The sequence below is a fragment of the Papio anubis genome, chromosome 15 (genome assembly GCF_008728515.1).
Source record: "Papio anubis isolate 15944 chromosome 15, Panubis1.0, whole genome shotgun sequence".
Taxonomy (NCBI): Eukaryota; Metazoa; Chordata; class Mammalia; order Primates; family Cercopithecidae; genus Papio; species Papio anubis.
In genome coordinates, this window is record NC_044990.1 from 65,589,160 (window position 1) to 65,609,054 (window position 19,895).

Below are 19,895 nucleotides of genomic sequence, written 5' to 3' on the forward strand. Positions count from 1 at the left end.
TATAATTTTATTTCTATTGAAAACTTGAGACCACAGGGTAACTTTACACTTAATTTCATAAAAAGCTGACAAATGATTTTCCAAAATGAATGTACTATTGATAGACTCTTTCAATGTAGGCGAGTTCTGCTTGTGCCACAGGCTCATCAACATTCTCCACTGTCAGTTTTTTCTAAATTTTAGCTGTTTCAGTGGATGTGAAATTATAACTCATTTCATTTGCATCTCCCTAACGACTAATGATGTTGAATATCAATGTACATGGGCTTATCAGCCAGCCTATATTTTTGTTTTTGAAATGTTAGTTGCTTACTTATTTAATGGGGTAAATATGGGTTTATTGATTTATAGAAGTTTTATGCAATTGTGATCTGATACCTTTCCCAACTAAATTTGTGAAGAATATTATTTCTGAGATCATGGTTAATCTTTTTATATTCCATTTTTTATGTATAAATGTAAATTTAATGAAGTCTAATTTACCATTTTTTTCCTTTTTATTTAGTGATTTTCATGAAATTTGTAAGGAATCTTTACTTTCCCCAAGCTGTCAAATCTATACTCTTGAATTCACATTTAGAAGTTTCATAGGTTTTGCTTTTGTATTTAGGTATGTATTTCAGCTCAAATTAATTTTTGTTCAAGGCCTAAGATGGTAGTCAAATTTCATTGTTATATTTATTAATAAGTCATTTGAGCATCATTATGTTGAAATCATTTTTCTCCCACTTCCTACCCCCTGTGAAGTGTCTTGTTACCTATTTCAAATATCAGCTGACTCTATGTGTGGGTCTTTTTTTAAAATTAAATTTAATTTTATTTAGTTTTTTGAGACGGAGTCTCCCTCTGTCGCCCAGGGTGGAGTGCAGTGGCGCGACGTGGGCTCACTGCAAGCTCCGCCTCCCGGGATCACGCCATTCTCCTGCCTCAGCCTCCCGAGTAGCTGGGACTACAGGCGCAGGCCACCACGCACTGCTGAACATGTGGGTCTTTTTATAGGTTCTGCCTTGGGTTAAATTGACTTTTGTTTTTTAATTATGAATTGTGTTGAATCATTGCTATGATTTAAATGTATGTGACCCTCCAAATTCATCTATTGGAACTTAAACCCCAAGCTGATGGCATGAAGAGGTGTTCTTTTAGGAATCGATTAATTCATAAGGGCTCAGCCTTCATGAATAGGATTAAATGTCCTTACAGAAGAGCCTTCAGACAGCTGCCTGGCCCTTTTGCCTTTTGTGTCCTTCTCTAGTGTGAGGACACAGCTTCCCTCCTTTCTGCCGTGTGAGGATGCAGCAAGAGACACCAACCTGGAAGCAAAGAGCTGTCCTCAGCAGACACTGAATCTCCTGGTACCTTTATCTTGGACTTTCTTTTTTCTTTTTTTTTTTAATTATTATACTTTAAGTTCTAGGGTACATGTGCATAATGTGCAGGTTTGTTACATATGTATACTTGTGCCATGTTGCTGTGCTGCACCCATCAACTCGTCAGCACCCATCAACTCGTCCTTTACATCAGGTATAACTCCCAATGCAATCCCTCCCCCATACCCTCTCCCCATAATAGGCCCCAGTGTGTGATGTTCCCCTTCCCGAGTCCAAGTGATCTCATTGTTCAGTTCCCACATATGAGTGAGAACATGCGGTGTTTGGTTTTCTGTTCTTGCGATAGTTTGCTGAGAATGATGGTTTCCAGCTGCATCCATGTCCCTACAAAGGACACAAACTCATCCTTTTTTATGGCTGCATAGTATTCCATGGTGTACATGTGCCACATTTTCTTAATCCAGTCTGTCACTGATGGACATTTGGGTTGATTCCAAGTCTTTGCTATTGTGAATAGTGCCACAATGAACATACGTGGGCATGTGTCTTTATAGCAGCTTGATTTATAATCCTTAGGGTATATACCCAGTAATGGGATGGCTGGGTCATATGGTACTTCTAGTTCTAGATCCTTGAGGAATTGCCATACTGTTTTCCATAATGGTTGAACTAGTTTACATTCCCACCAACAGTGTAAAAGTGTTCCTATTTCTCCACATCCTCTCCAGCACCTGTTGTTTCCTGACTTTTTAATGATTGCCATTCTAACTGGTGTGAGATGGTATCTCATTGTGGTTTTGATTTGTATTTCTCTGATGGCCAGTGATGATGAACATTTTTTCATGTGTCGTCTGTATGCATGTCTTCTTCTGAGAAATGTCTGTTCATATCCCTTGCCCACTTTTTGATGGGGTTGTTTGTTTTTTTCTTGTAAATTTGTTTGAGTTCTTTGTGGGTTCTGGATATTAGCCCTTTGTCAGATGAGTAGATTGCAAAAATTTTCTCCCATTCTGTAGGTTGGATGCAGGCTGGTTCAACATACGCAAATCAATAAACGTAATCCAGCATATAAACAGAACCAAAGACAAAAACCACATGATTATCTCAATAGATGCAGAAAAGGCCTTTGACAAAATTCAACAGCCCTTCATGCTAAAAACGCTCAATAAATTCGGTATTGATGGAACGTACCTCAAAATAATAAGAGCTATTTATGACAAACCCACAGCCAATATCATACTGAATGGGCAAAAACTGGAAGCATTCCCTTTGAAAACTGGCACAAGACAGGGATCCCCTCTCTCACCACTCCTATTCAACATAGTGTTGGAAGGTCTGGCTAGGGCAATCAGGCAAGAGAAAGAAATCAAGGGTATTCAGTTAGGAAAAGAAGAAGTCAAATTGTCCCTCTTTGCAGATGACATGATTGTATATTTAGAAAACCCCATCATCTCAGCCCAAAATCTCCTTAAGCTGATAACCAACTTCAGCAAAGTCTCAGGATATAAAATTAATGTGCAAAAATCACAAGCATTCTTATACACCAGTAACAGGCAAACAGAGAGCCAAATCATGAATGAACTTCCATTCACAATTGCTTCAATGAGAATAAAATACCTAGGAATTCAACTTACAAGGGATGTAAAGGACCTCTTCAAGGAGAACTACAAACCACTGCTCAGTGAAATAAAAGAGGACACAAACAAATGGAAGAACATATCATGCTCATGGATAGGAAGAATCAATATCGTGAAAATGGCCATACTGCCCAAGGTTATTTATAGATTCAATGCCATCCCCATCAAGGTACCAATGAGTTTCTTCACAGAATTGGAAAAAACTGCTTTAAAATTCATATGGAACCAAAAAAGAGCTCGCATTGCCAAGACAATCCTAAGTCAAAAGAACAAAGCTGGAGGCATCATGCTACCTGACTTCAAACTATACTACAAGGCTACAGTAACCAAAACAGCATGGTACTGGTACCAAAACAGAGATATAGACCAATGGATCAGAACAGAGTCCTCAGAAATAATATCACACATCTACAGCCATCTGATCTTTGGCAAACCTGAGAAAAACAAGCAATAGGGAAAGGATTCCCTATTTAACAAATGGTGCTGGGAAAATTGGCTAGCCATAATTAGAAAGCTGAAACTGGATCCTTTCCTTACTCCTTATATGAAAATTAATTCAAGATGGATTAGAGACTTAAATGTTAGACCTACTACCATAAAAACCCTGGAAGAAAACCTAGGTAATACCATGCAGGACATAGGCCTGGGCAAGGACTTCATGTCTAAAACACCAAAAGCAAGGGCAACAAAAGCCAAAATTGACAAACGGGATCTAATTAAACTAAAGAGCTTCTGCACAGCAAAAGAAACTACCACCAGAGTGAACAGGTATCTTGGACTTTCTACACTCCAGAGCTGTGAGAACATAAATTCCATTTTTAAAACAAATCAAGCAGTTTCAGGTACTTTGTTAAAACACAAATGGACTGAAATAGATGTCACACTCTCATAAGCATTGTAGTTTAAAGTCTTGAAATCAGATTGTGTGACCAATGAATCATTCTTTTTACAATTAATCATGTCACTTTAAATCATTAGCAATTCCATTCACATTTAAAATTTATCTTGTCAATTTAAACAAAATCAAAAAATTCACAATTTTAGATTAGTTTGTAATAAGGTGAAATCTAAAAATATTGAGGCTTGCTATGCAGGAGGTGTATTTCAGAACATATTTAGTTCTTCTTTAAACACTATTTTCAATTATTGGACAATAAGCAGCATAGGACCTATCATATCATGTGTGGCTTATATTTCTCTGTGTGTGTGTGTGTGTGTGTGCGTGCGCATGCACGTGCAAGTGCACACGCGCATGTCTGTGTGTATGTATGTATATATAATTTTAATAGTTTATTATGGTAATATGAATATTCCAATAACAATAATTTAGTTCTTGGTTCTAATGACTTTTTAATAGAGAAACATAATTAGGCCTGATCCCAAAGAAAATAGATCTGAACAAATTACTGGATGGGAAATTAATCATTGAGGCAGAATAACCCAGTATTCTCAACAACAAAATTGAAAATTGGAAGAAACTGAATATGTCTTCACAAGTCTTTCTAGGGTATTTTTTCTGTGGTGTAACTCGACAGCATGCAAAATTATGTAAGTGGATTTAAGATGAACATCTCAGGAAACATGCAAAATCTCAATTTCTTTCATATTATATTTCTCAGGAATTGTGTGGAAGATGTGTCCCACTGAAGCAAATAATTAAAGTTAGACAGAAAATAACATGATGTACAGAAAGAATATATTGATGGGATCATTAAATAAATACATATTCTTCTAATAATATTAACAATAATTTATAAATTTTTATAATAATTATTAATATTTTGGAGTACTCAGTCTTATTTTACATTGACCAAACTTTACGTAAATAGCATCTACATGCACTGGTGATTCTTAAACTAGCTGTAATTTAAATTCACACATTTTTATGTTAGATATGATTCCATTTTCTTTAAAATTCTCTCTGGAATATTACAATCATTTGGACACAACGTGCATTAGTAATTTTCATTCTATCTAGTTTGATTTCATATTATATTTATTACATTAATAAACTCATGTTTTCTTACAAAACTAGCATCCTTCTTTTGTCATAGTATTGCCATAGCAACCTGTAACTAGTATATAATTTTTTTTGCCTCATATATGCTAAATTTTAGCATAGCGATTTCTCTATACTTTTATTAATCACAGACATGGCATCAGAAAATGATTTTTCTTGCCTTTATTTTAGATCATCAAAAAACTGGCCAGCCTGCAGTAACTGAATATCTTGTCCTTAGCTAGTTCTCATTTAATTTGCAAAAGTACTATATAGTATTTACACTGATTTGGGGGATTATTTATTTCTCATTCAATGATTGTAATTGTTGCAAGGACATTTAACTGGCAATATTTCAATAGGAAACAACATATTTATATATCTTTAGGTATGTAGATTAAATGTTTTTCAAAATAAAACCTCATTCTAAATTATTGCTGTTCAGAATGGAAATTGGTTTTCATAACCCTTTATATATTTATTGTCTCTTCATTTAACTTAGTTTTGTTTTATTAATATTCTAAACCAGTTTTATATACCACCATTTAATTATGCTTTCTGGTAGTATATTTTGGGCTACTTAAGTTTGATATAAATGAATAAAATTTCGATAAGCCTACTGTCTCAAAACATATGCAAAACATATTCTGTGAAATTAATAACATACTCAGATGGATAATACATGGTTGCCAAAATTACTCAGACACTTAACTGTAATTTATCATTTGTTAGGGTGTTCGTTTGTTCTCTGCAATGGTGTTAAGTCCTGAGAAATATTTTTATAGAAAACTTCATGATGGATTTTGTAATAAAGAAAATTTGCTTGAAAAATTGCATGACATCTTGTAAAAAATAGAATAAATGATAATAATTAGATTTCAATTGGGACAGAATCCACCTGCCAAAATACAAACATGTTCATGGCTGTATTTTTCTCAAGATTTTTATAAGTTTAAACAGGTATAAATCCCACACATACCCTACTACTAAACTTGTTAAAAGAGATCATTGATCACATATGTTTATCTCAAAACCTTGAGAAGGTTAGCACCTTTATATTGATAATGTTATAGTCAGTACTGACTATGCATGATACCATATAAAATCAAGTTCCCATTATTATCAAATTGCTTTTATGCTCTATAGAGTACTTAGTGTGTTTTGTAGTTTTCTAATTTTCCAAATCTACTTGGTCCCCATTTTTTAGTAATTGCAAAAAGGCAGGCAAATTGATAAGAATGAAAAACTCGAAATATACAGAATTGAAGTTATGAATGTATTAACAGGTTTAGTTGAAAAATAATCTAAAAAATATTTTAAATACATATTTTTAGACCTTATTATATTGTAAAATAATGAGAGGAAGACATGGTAACTGTCCTGGAGGATTATTATAAATTAAAAGGAGTCACATATCTAAGATGACAGATACAATATCTAAAAAATGATATAATAGACATAATGTATGCCAAGAAGTGCTGAGAAGACAGGACAGAAAGTTTAAGAGATCCGCAAATTTGATAAGAGAGATAGCAACGCATTCCAGGCTGCAGTGTGGTTTGTTTATAAAATAAAATATGGTGTAGGAGAGTTCCATAAACAATTTAGTTTTTAGAGAAGAAATATATAAAGTAAGTAGAAATAAAAACAATGTCTGTTAAATAATTGGAAATTGTAGTAATACAAGACAGGCAAAGGAATAGCTAAATCTTAGAGATTTCTGGACTACAGAAATAAATGATTCTTTTAAATATTTGAACTTTTGTATTGGGAAATACAACACAGGAAAAAATCTATGCAGGACAAAATTTCATAATACAAATAATTATTCAAAAGTAAACATATATAACCATATCCAGGTCTAGTCATTTAATATGTTTTAGTAATTTTCAAGACACTTTCACGCCTTGTCCAATCACTACTCTCCCTTTTCTTAAAAACGTGGCTATAATTCTATTTTCTATCAATACAATGTTTTTTGTGCTGGTTTTGAACTTTGTATAAGTGGATTCATACACTAGGTGGTCTTGGATATTGTTCAACTACATATTCAGGTGATTTAAATATGTTATTACATGTAGAGGCCTTCCATTTATTTTTGTTGCTGTATTTTTTTCTCAAATTTGTCAAATATTCAAGCATTAATGAACATTAGTGTGGTTCTGATTTGACCCTGCTATTTACCTTTTCGTATACATCTCCGTGCAAAAGTGCACACATTATAATTAAACATACATCTAAGAATGGAATTGTTTTGTTATAGAATGTTTTAATATGTTAATCTTTAATAGCTACTTCCAGATATATTGCCATTTTTGACCAATTTACATTTCCACCAATAATAAATGAATATTGCTGTCTATCCTTCATGTCACACTTATTAAGTGTTATTTTGGCTTTAGCTATATGTGAAGATTCGTAGTAATTTCTTATGTAGTTTTGTTTTTCATTTTCCAGCATCTTAAAAAGATTGTAGATTTTTTCATGTATTCATTGCCCTTCTATATTTTCTTCTTGATGTACTAGTTTTAATGTCTTTCCCAATGTTTTCTACTTTTGCTTTTTCTCTTTGATTTATATTTAGCAAGTCGAAATCCCACATGTACCCTATTAATAAACTTGCTAAAATAGATCATTGATTTCTGATCAATTATCAGAGATAATTTATTTATAGTAGTTATTTTTCTGTTCAGGATATGAGCCTTTTTTTTCAAATTTGCATGTTGCAAATAATATCCCACACTGTATCTTGACTTGTCATTCTCTTACCTGAATGTTTCTTTTTTCCGATAAATAGTTGTTAATTTTAATGTAGTTAATTTTTGTTTATAAATTGCACTCTTTCGGAAGTCAAAACCTACTCCAAAACAATGTATCTCACTTTATCCTTCAAGACTGTTACGGTTTTTTTTACTTTATTTTTACTTTTCCCCTTATAAGTTAATTTTAAGAGTAGTTTGAAAATGAGTAAATTTCACTTTTACTTCTTACTAGTAGTGAATAGAACTAAAGTCAATTATTGAAAGTACTGGGTTTTTTTACTTCTTTACACTGTCATTTTTCTCATAACTATTAATGCATATTTTTTTCAATTTCTGTACTCTCTGTGCTAGTTCATTGGTCAGATTTGTTTGTTTTTAATTTCCGTGCTTTCCATTAAAATTGGTCGTTCTACAATGTCATTCTTAGGTGTATGTTGTCCTTTATATTTAGATGTGAATTTTAAATTCATTTTATCCTGTTTCACACATATAAGCATACTCATACAGGGAAACACATAAACTTGTGGAATTTTGAATGGGATGGCACAAAGTCTGTAAATGAATATAGGAAGAAAATCATTAAATTATTAAATATTCAATTTCTAATATTCTTCTATGTATAGAGATCCTATTAATTTCCTCTTTTACGTTTCAGAGTCTATAATGGTATTTTTTGTATTTTTAGATTTTTTTGATATCTGATGTTTTGGTTATATTGTAGTGTTTTATTAAATTTCAGATTCTTTTTGCCTGTATGTTGTTGATATTTAAAAATGTTCTCGATTTTGTGTATATATATATGTGTGTGTGTGTGCGCGCGCGCATATGTCTTCCATATGTGTGTATTTCACCATTTCGTATTTTCATTTTATACTAATAGTTTATAGACTTAAACACAATCACTTGTTAATGCATTACATCTTGCCAAATTATCATATTTATTTTAATACATTTTCCACAGAACCTTACGTGCACAAACATAATATGCTATTTTAAATTTATCGTGTTTGCTATTGTATCTTTTATAGAATAATTGCTATAGAGATTCAATTGAAAGAATGAAATATGGTGTTACATGGAAGGAGGAAAACAATATTTTAAATTAAATTACTTCAAAACTATTAATAATATATTTTACTTTAATAAATCAATGAATACTCTCAATGCATTTTAAAGTGATTAAACAGAATTATACTAATTTTGAGACTCTATAATACTTCTATAATAATTCTGAGATTCTGTCATCTCTTCTCACCTTCTCCAGCATTTAAAACTATGAATGAAACCAACAAGAGGTCAGATATGACTGCTGACCCAGGAGTCCCATGATGATTTCTTTCTCAACCCTGGTTTCAGCTGACCGCCCTGAAAATGCTCTTTCTACTGTCCATGACAGTCAATATCAAACTAGTTTCAAATTTTCCGTATGAAAAATGTGGAGCAGAAATCTCTGAGGCACTATCCTCAGATGCATAGGAAATTTGAAATCTGAAATCAAAACGGTTAATAATTTGTTTTTTTTACCTAATTGAATGATGTAAGATAGGAATAATAAGTATATCATGCAGGCAAATTATGTAACTACCTTTGGAAAGTTTTTATTTATTTCAAAACAATTTATAAAGCTTGGATAAGGCTCAGCAGTAATTTTTTTTATGTCTTATTTCCATATATGTAGAAAATTTAAATTTTGTATATTAGATGGGATGTACGCATATAAATGTATATCCCATGTAATAGTCTCTGTACAGAAATTTATCCTATGGATAGAAAGACAAAGCTTAAGATTAAAGATGTCATTCTGATGGATTACAATTCTCAGAAACCTAGTGGTATATAACAGTGGTGTACTGCTCCAGTCCATCGATCTACTTCTATTCTCTTTCATCATTATCACACTGTCGTGGTCACTGTGGCTTTGTAATAACTCTTGAGATCAGGTATTGTCAGAAATATAATTTTGTTCTTTTTCAGTATTGTGTGAGCTATTTGAAATTTTTTGCCTTTCCACATAAACTTTAGACTCAGTTAATTCATATTCAAAAAATAACTGGCTCAAATTTTGATGTAGATTTCATTGAATTTGGATTTTTCATATGCATTTCCTATGGCTTGTTGTTAAATGTATCTTTTGATGGAACTAAGTTATATGTACTAGAGCACGCAGTGGTTGAAACACTGTGATTGCGGCTAAGAAAATAGCATGAGATTTCATGGATAAGCAGTCATGGCTTTGAATTCCAGATTATTCAATCATCAGCTGTGTGATCATGGCCAGGTCACTTAAACCATCTGAGCTAACGAAAAGTGTATATATACATACATATATATATACACACACACTGCATTGTACAATTGGCCATTACATTCATGGCAACTGTTTTATGTTAATTAACACTATATTACATTGCCTGATACACTAAAGTGTTTCAATTCATGAAGTGGTAGGAAAAAAGTAATAGTTGTCCATACGATAGGCGGTATGAGGGGGCCATATTATTCATAGTAGTAATAGTAGTAGAAGAGCTTTTTCTCTATTGAAAAAAAAAAATTAGAGACAGATTAGAGTTTCTTAGTTTGATTAAATACATTTTAAGATCTCTTTTGAGAGAGAACTCCAAACTAAGTAGAAAACAGTCAAAGCTTTACAAATAGATATAATTAAGGAAATGGAAATCTAGATGACATTTTAACATCCAACTGCATTTCTTAGACCAAAATCCTTCATGCAGGAAACTTCCCTTGACTCTTTCTCATCTGAAAAATGTATGTCTTCTACTTACCTTTTAAGTCATTATTTTTAGGGTCAGCTCATTATTCAGATTGTATGTCATACGTACTCAGTGGAAATTCATACTTGGGCATGGATAAGTCAGAGAATTCTCGGATTTATCTACTTAGGGTCAGGCATTGAGTCTGCTGACAGCAAATATAGTTTTAGTGATCACAGCAGCAGATAACGCCACTTGTTGGGATATTAACACTTTTAGTCGTAAGTGAGAATTAATGACTTGTTCGAGTTGCCTGAAAATGTTTCTTCATGTGGGTCTCTCACAGCCAGAAAATAATGCAAAATATCTAAAGTAATGAAAGAGATCTGGAATCAATCAACAGTACAAATAAAATGAGACTGTGCTATGCACTTTCTCATTGCTAATATTTTAAGAATATGTGCACAATCATGCAAATATTTTGCTCATTTATCTACTTGAAAGGGTGGTATATTAAAATAAAATATGCAAAATTACAAAACATACCACTACTCTTGTGAATTAATGCTGGGAATCTTATTTGTAAAAGTAATATAAGTAGCCTATATAAGGAAACAAATCAAATCAAAAACTAGTTAATTGAATTAAATTTGAAAATATTATTCAGTATAACTTTTCTAGCAGTAAAGTTTTAACCTTTAGGTAATAGTAGCAATAATTCCAACCTTTAAATAAATTTGCATATGTTGGTATGATATTACAATTTTAGAGTTTTATGTGTAATCCTTACACTGAATAAAATGGATCCTTGTAGTGTTCTTTCCTTAGTAGAATTATTTTTCTATTTACTTAGCTTTACAGCATAAATTGTGAATTATTTTTAAATGGCTACATAGCATACATTATCAATATAAATAGACATAACCCTGATAATAAGGAGCTTACAACCTACTTCAGAGATCGAGAAAAGAACAATAATTATTAAATATAATTATTATTTAGCTGCATACAAACTTTAGTGGACACTTAGGTGTATAATTATTTTTAAAGAAATACCAAAATAGGCCAGGCACGGTGGCTCACGCCTGTAATCCCAGCACTCTGGGAGGCCGAGGCAGGCGGATCACCTGAGGTCAGGAGTTCAAGACCAACCTGGCCATGGTGAAACCCTGTCTCTACTAAAAATACAAAAAATTAGCCAGGCGTGGTGGTGCATGCCTGTATTCCCAGCTACTCAGGAGGCTGAGGCAGGAGAATCGCTTGAACCCGAGAGGCGAAGGTTGCAGTGAGCTGAGATCACACCATTGCACTCCAGCCTGGGCAACAGGAGATAAACTCCATCTCAAAAAACAAAACAAAACAAAATCCTAAAATAATGAATATTTGAAACAACATTACAATGTTTCAGATGGGCAAAGGTGAAAGATACCTTCCAGAATAAGGTAATTATCATTGAAAAGTAGAGAGAAATAATATAAGGAAGAAAAAGAAGGAGGAGGAGGAGGAGAAGAAGGACAGGAGGAAGAGAAAGAGAAGAAAAATATTCTTTAAAGAATCATACATAATTCAGAATTTCTGCAGTGTGAATTCAAGTGGAGAAAGAGATAAAATGTGATTTGATTTCTAGGCAAATATGAACATAAAGTACTAGCATAATACAACATATGAAATGTTTAGATTTACTCAGTGTGTTGTATATAGTTACCAAATACTGTGAAGCTTAGGATTGTGTGGGATACTTTGATAACGTTGGAAGAGATGGTCCAGACCATGGGCTCTATGGAAAAGATGATTTTCCAGAATTTGTTTTCTTAATTCCTGTGCACCTAAATATAATTTCTGGCTTCCATTGCATTTGGTGTGGCCATAAAATTCTTGCAAATATGATATGTAGAGAAGTCATGTGTGCCACTTTGAGGCTTTGGTTTAAAGTTCAGCATTTGCCTTCTTCAATGTTCGTTATTTGATTAAAGTAGAAGTGACAAAACATATGGTGTCCACCATATAGACAATAAATATATTAGGGAATTGTAGAAGGAAACTTAGAAAGGAATCAAGGTGTCTTGCAGACATGAATGAGCCACTTATGTTAGAATTTTAACATGAGAAAGAAAAACATTTGTTCTTTAAGTAACTATTGCACTGAGTCTCATGCTTCTTCTAGCTTAGCCTTCTATCCTAACCAACATAGGATCTAAGCCTGTTAACACAAAGTGTAGAAGGAAAACACTGAAAGTCCAAGTTAGAATATGTATGAGGAAGTAGAGAAAAGAGAGACAAGGAAAATCCTAAAAAGAAATTATTTACAGGACAAATGATTAAAAGGATATAAGTTAGAAGACACAGGTATTAAGGATAATTTCTGGTACTCAGTTCTCCAGAACTGACAATTTCTAAGCAATGTGCATTAGATTGAATGAAAACATTGTAAGGGTGCATATCTAAACACACATATCTGAACACATTCTAAATTTGCTTAGATATGAAATGGTGTTAGTACATATAATTCAAGGTAAATGGGAGTGAGATATTTTCCTGGAATTTAACTTTAATTTTTAAGCTTTTTTAAATTTGAGAATTGAGAAACATCTGTGGCAAATGAAAACAAATATTGATAACATTGTCTGAGTGTCTGTGAGGAGTGATAACAAAAAGCAGTCCAAGGAAAAATTTCTAAATTAACATTTAAGGAGCATTAGAGGAAGGCACATGTCCATCAGAACAGTTGTCAGAAAAGTAGAATAGGGAGAGAAAAGCTTCATAGAATCAGAAGGAAAGAGGAGGTTTCAATCAGAGGCAGTTGTGAACAGCGTGAACATCTTAAAGTGGTCAAATAACTTAGAAACAAAAATAATTATGAAGGAGTTGTGATATCTAGATGAATTAGGTAAATACAGCAGGAGATTATCCTGATATCAAAACAGCATGCTTTAAGAGTAGAGAGAAAGAAGGCCCATATGTCTTTGAGGTACGTGCCAACCGTGGAAGAGAGCCAATCTCAACTGCCTGCGAGATTCCATAGTGTGCAGTATAATCAGGAAGACGATAGCACTGATCCAGAGTAGTGAGACTTGAAAATCATAATCAGGCTATAATCACATATAGAGAGTTAAGACAACGGCAAACCTAGGAATGTAAAAATGAATTAATTATTAAGTATTATTTAACAAATACCCATTACTTTATCTCTTTTCACAGTGTTTCACATTAAAGTCCATATTTTGAAAAGATTCCCATTCTCTTTCATATGTATACTTGATGTTTGCTCAAATTTCATCTCAATGAAACCTTTTAAACCTGATCCTAATACAAACGATGACTTTCTAACAGTCTCTTCTCCAACACTCCTTTTTTTAACTCTGTAAGTCTAACTACTACAAAATATGCCATGCATTTCATGTTTTTATTATGAATATTGCTTATATACTGGAAAATAGAACAAAATTCTATAAAGATATTTTATTTCTCTTGTTTTTCTTCTACCTTAAAACACATCTGTTCAGTAGTGGATAATTAGTAAGTAATTATTTAGTAAGTGCATAAACTATCCTCTGGCTTTTGCATAAATTACCCTTTGACTTTTACACATCAATTTCTCTCCTGATAGAATGAGTACATGCGAAGATGACTAATCTTTGTATTTAGTTCTTTATATTTGATAGCATCCAAGTCCTAAAGAAAATACAATGATATTTTTAAGATGTTTTACTCGACTGAGAAAATCTTTTTTAGTTTAAAAATTGTCATATTCTCTTTGCTCTTTTGTTTCTTTCTTCTGCTTTGCTTGTTTTTTTCATATGAGTTGTTTTATTTTTTCATTCTTTGTCTCTTTTTTAGATTAAAAGTTTATTTCAACTCAGTATCTGTTGTCAGGTAAAGTTACTGAAGATCACCTTTGACTCTACTTCTCTCCACTAAGTACTGTTTCAGTTCATTTTCAGATTCACGCCTGCAGAAGTGGTCGATGATAAAACACAGTTCTCAATTCAACTATCAGTGTTAAACAGGCAGGATTTTTCAAAGATTAATTCTCCTAACTTAAACAATTTTGTATTTCTACTTTTTCTATTGTGTTTCATAACATTTAAAATCAATAAAATACACTAACATATAATCTGAAGCATGTCTTGTTAGTAGGACTCTTCCTGAGTCTTTTCGTAGCTACATAATTTATATTCGTGAACAACACCTATCTGATGCCATATTCCATTATGCTCTCTAAGGCAGATTTTTTAATATATTATGTGTACAATTTTGTGGTTTTTGACATATTTTCAAAGCTGTTGAGCTACTAACCGTCACTCTCCAATTCCAGAACATTTTCATTACCCTAAAATTAACAGTCTCTCTCAATGTCTTCCCTCTTCCTGGGCCCATGGCACATATTAATCTACTTTTTGTGTCTAGAAATTTGTTCACTACGTACACTTTATATAAAAGTGATTTACAATATATAAACTTTTGCGCTTAGTTTCTTTCACTTAGGGTAGTGTTTTCAAGGTGCATTCTTCTTGTGGCATGTATCAGTACTTCATTCCTTTCATAGCCAAATAATATTTAATCGTGTGCGTACAGAACATATAGGTCCTCCAGTTATCAATTTATAAACATGTGAACTATTTGCAAATTTTGGCTATTATGGATAATGCTGTTGTGAACATGAATCACAAGTTTGTGTGTGAATTTACATATCTATTCTCTTGGGGATATAACCAGCAGTGAAAATCCTGGGTCATGTGGGAATTATACGCTTAATTTGTTTTTGAGAAACTTCCAACCTGGAGTCCGGAATTGAACTATTTTACATTTCAACCAGACACGTACAAGAGTTGCAATTTCTCCACGTTATCATCAAAACTTGCTATTGTCTTTTTCATTATAGACATCCTATGAGGTGTGAATTAGTGTCTCATTGTGGTTTTGATTTCTATTTTCCAAATTAATAATATTGAACATCTTTGCATGTACTCATTAGTCATTTGTACATCTTCCTTGGGGAAATATCTAGTATATTATTTTGTCAATTTAAAAATTGGGTTGTCTTTTTATTGTTGAGTTGCAAGAATTCTTCCATTTTCTGAATAAAAGTCTCTTGTTAGATATATAATTTGAAAATATTTTCTCCCATTCCCTGAGTTTTCATTTTCATGATTATATTTGGTGCATAAAATTGATCAATATTATCCTCAGCAAACTAATGCAGGAGCAGAAAACCAAACACCGCATGTTCTCACTTGCAAGTGGGAACTAAATGATGAGAACTCATGAGCACAAATAAGAGAACAACAGACCCTGGGGTCTACTCGAATGTAGAGGGTAGGAGGAGGGAGAGGAGAAGAGTATATAACAATTAGGTATTAGACTTTATCACACCTGGGTGATAAAATAATCTCCATAGCAAACCCCTGTCACATGAGTTTACCTGTATCCCTGAACCTAAAAGCCAAAAAAGATTGTTCAACTTTCAGGAAGTTCAATTTACCTATTTTTGCTGTGGACTGTGATTTTAGTGTCATATCTAAGAAATCATTGTCTAACACATAGAAAAAAAAAACCACGATAGTACCTATGTTTTCATTTAAAATATTTTATGATGTTAGTTCTTATCTTTAAGTATTTTATCTATTTTTGAGTAAATGTTTATATATCATGTGAAGTAGGGCTCTAATGTCTTTTTTCTTTGCATGTGAATATCTGGTTATTTCAACACAATTTGTTGAAAGATCATTTTTCTCTATTAAATTTTCTGGTACTCTTGTCAAAACTCAAAGATGATACATGCGAAAATTTATTTCTGGACTCCTAATTCTATTTTAGTAGTCTATATGTCTATATTTATGCCATTGCCACACACTCACTCTCTTGATGAATGTAGTTCTATGCTAAGTTTTGGAACCATGATGTGTGAGTCATTCACTTTTGTTCTTTTCATTATTTATTTGGCTAATCATGGTGCCTTATATTTTCATATGAATTTCAGGACTATCCTGTCAATTTCTGCCAAAAAGGCAGCTGCTATTTTGATAGTTAGAGTGCAGATTTGTGAATAATTTTGAATATATTACTTTTAAAAAAATATTATATTTTCCTATTTACAAAATTGGGGTACTTTTCCATTTATTTAGGTGTTCTTTAATTTCTTTTGATGATGTTTTATAGACTTTATTGTATAGTTTTGCATTTCTTTCGTTATATTTATTGCTGAGCATTTTATTATTTTATGCTTTAAAAAATAGACTTGTTTCCTTAATTTTATTTCTAGTTTGTTCACTGCTCATTGATAGAAATACAATGGATTTTTATGTTAATCTTTGATTCTATGTCTTTGCTGAAATCATTTATTAATTCAGTTGTGTGTTGCAGGGGTTGTGGTTGAGTATCAATCACTTTGGTTTTCTTTGTGTGTTCCTTTGTGTTTGTTTTTAACATAGAGGATCATGTCATCTGTGAGTGGAGAAGCTTTGTGTCTTCCTTTACCATCTGGATGTCTTGTATTTCATTTTTTTTAACCTACTTTCCCTGGTTGGAACCTCCAGGACACTGTTTAATAGAAGGGGTGAGAACAGATTTGTTTGTCTTGCCCTGGATCTTAGGGAGAATGCTTTCCATGTTTCATCATTAGCTAATATATTAGTTGTAGATATTTGATAGATTTACTTTATCAAGGTTAGGATATTCCACTCAATTGTCAAATTGTTAGATATTTTAATAATAAGATGAATATAGATTTTTTTAAATGCCTTTTCATCACTGTGATATGATCATGTGGTTTTTATCCATTGCTTTATTACTATATTATACTACATTTATTGTATAGGATGATTGAGTTTATAATATTAAATTAACCTTTTTTCCCTAAAATAAATCTCACTTGAACATAATGTATAATCTTTTTTATATGGTGCTGGATTTAGTTTTTTTTTAATATTTTGTTGAGTATTTTTTCTCTATATTTATGAAGATGATGGCCTGTACTTTTTTTTTCTTGTGATGTCTTTGTCAGGCTTTGGTATCAGGGCAACAAGAGCCTCATAGAATATGCTTGGAAGTGTTAACTCTTGTACTTTTTGCAACAGTTTGCAGAGAAATAGTGTTCATATTTCTTTAATATTTGGGAGAAATCACCAGTGAAGCCTGCTGGGTTAGGGATTTTCTGTGAGTGTGTGTGTGTGTGTGTGTGTGTAGCAGGAAGCTCTGGGGGCGTTGTTCTTTAATCCCTAATTCAGTCTACTTATATGTTTACTTTTCACTTTTTCTATATTTTCTTCAGTTTTGATAGTTGGTTTTTTAATAAAATCAGTCCATCTCATATATATTAATTTGTTGGCATACAGTTATTTCTAGAGTTTCTTTATAATCCTTTTTGTTTCTATGAAGTTGGTAATAAAATCCCTTCTTTAATCCTTGATTTAGTAATTTGTGTCTTCTCCCTTTTTCACTGTCTATTTGAAGATAAAATTTTGCCAGTTTTCTTGATCTTTCAAATAAACAATTTTTGATATTGTTGATGTTCTTTATTGGTTTTCTGTAATTTATTTTATTTTTTAAACTAACATTCATTATTTATTTCTTTTTATATGCTTTGTCTTATAGTGTTATTCTTATTAGTTTTTTAATGAAAAATTAGGTTGTTTAAGACATTTCTTCTTTTTGATACAGGAAATTACAGCTAGAAATTGGCTTCTAAGCGCTGCTTTAGATGTATTCTGTAAGTATTGGAATATCATTTTTTTTTTGGTTCAGAACAATTTTTCTTGTGATTTCTTATTTGATTCTTGTTTATTAATAGTGTGCTATTTAATTTTCATTTATTTTTTAAACTTCCTAATTTCCAATAGTTATTTTTAGTTTTATTCTACTGTAGATAAAACACTTACTTTACATAATTTCAATTATTTTAAATTTTTTTCACTTTCCTTATATTTTTTATCATTAAGATTCATGCATTCTAACATTTATACAGTTTTACGTACTGTTCAGCTGTGTCCCCCATACTAGAATACAGTAATACATCATTTAATGTTGGGACTACATCTGAGAAATGCATCATCAAAGAGTTTCATTATTGTGCAAACATCATGGAGTGTGGTACACAAACTTAGACTACATGGCCTGCTACACATCTAGGCTATATGGTATAGCCTATTACCCCTAGCCTACAAACCTGTACACCATGTTACCGCAGTGAATAGTGTGGGCAATTCTAAAACATGGTTATTGATATATCTAAACATATCTAAAAATTAAATTTGCATATTGAATTAAGTCAAACATTAAATTTGCATATTGAATTAAGTCAATGAAATTTAAAGAATTAAAAGAGAGTATGTCTAAATCATATGAGACCCCACTTTTATGTGTGGTTTATCATTGACCTAAATGTCATTATGCGTGCAGGAATGTATAAACTTCAGAATGCACAAAATTTTTCTTGTCATTGTATTTTCACTGTTTATAATATCACAAGGACCATGGAGGCTGTTCAAGAAACTACTAGTTTTGAGTAAACAATGTGGAAAGGGTATGGATCTCTTTTCAATGCATAATATCGAAGAATCAAATGAAAATATCCACCTTCCAAACACAAAAATCACAAAGGATTTAGTCTTAAGTCTCAATTTTGTAACAAATTTTATAAATTTTTATCAATTTAAATTTAGCACTTTTGGAATGTTTGAATTCAACTATTACAATTTTAAAATAGAATATTTAATCTTTCCAGCTCTCCAGTAATTCAATACCATGAAATCTATTCTTTGATCTGTTTATATGACACATTACTTGCTGTGGAATTGTTATATCTGATATCTCTTGCTTCTTATATTAAATTGTGGCATTCTTCCTTACTATCTCCGGTTTCTGATTTCAGCTATGTGATTCTCGTCTCAAAGTTGGTAACTAATAGTAAAGTATCCTTCAATCTGTGTTTGACAGAGTTCATATAAGACATTCCGTGTAATTATCTGTGTGTCCAATATACTAATAGTAATGTCACTCCCTCAGTTTTTTTATGTTTGCACCTAATTATTTATTCCACAAAATAAATATACTGAAAATAATACACAGTAAATCAACTAGTATACAGTATTTTTCTAATCATTTGTGTATGTTTGAAGATTATTGGACTATCAACTGTTTTGGTTTTGCTTTGTTTTCAGTTGATGACAGTAATACTCTCGGGACTTGAGGAAATAAAAACAAATGAATAATCTGTCATCAAGATTCTTTAGATGTATTAACTTGAGTACTAAAACCAGAGATTTTCAAAAAGGAAATGAGGTAATTTTTTAAAACTGAAGATATAAAACTTTGCTGTTTTTCTTTACAGCACTCGTAATATTCATTCAATCTAACTGAATGTTTATCAGTTTTATGAATTTTTCCAAAGAACAAACTTTTGGCATTGAGGATATTTCTGTGGTGTTTCTTTTATATTTATTTTGGTTCTAATTAAAAAA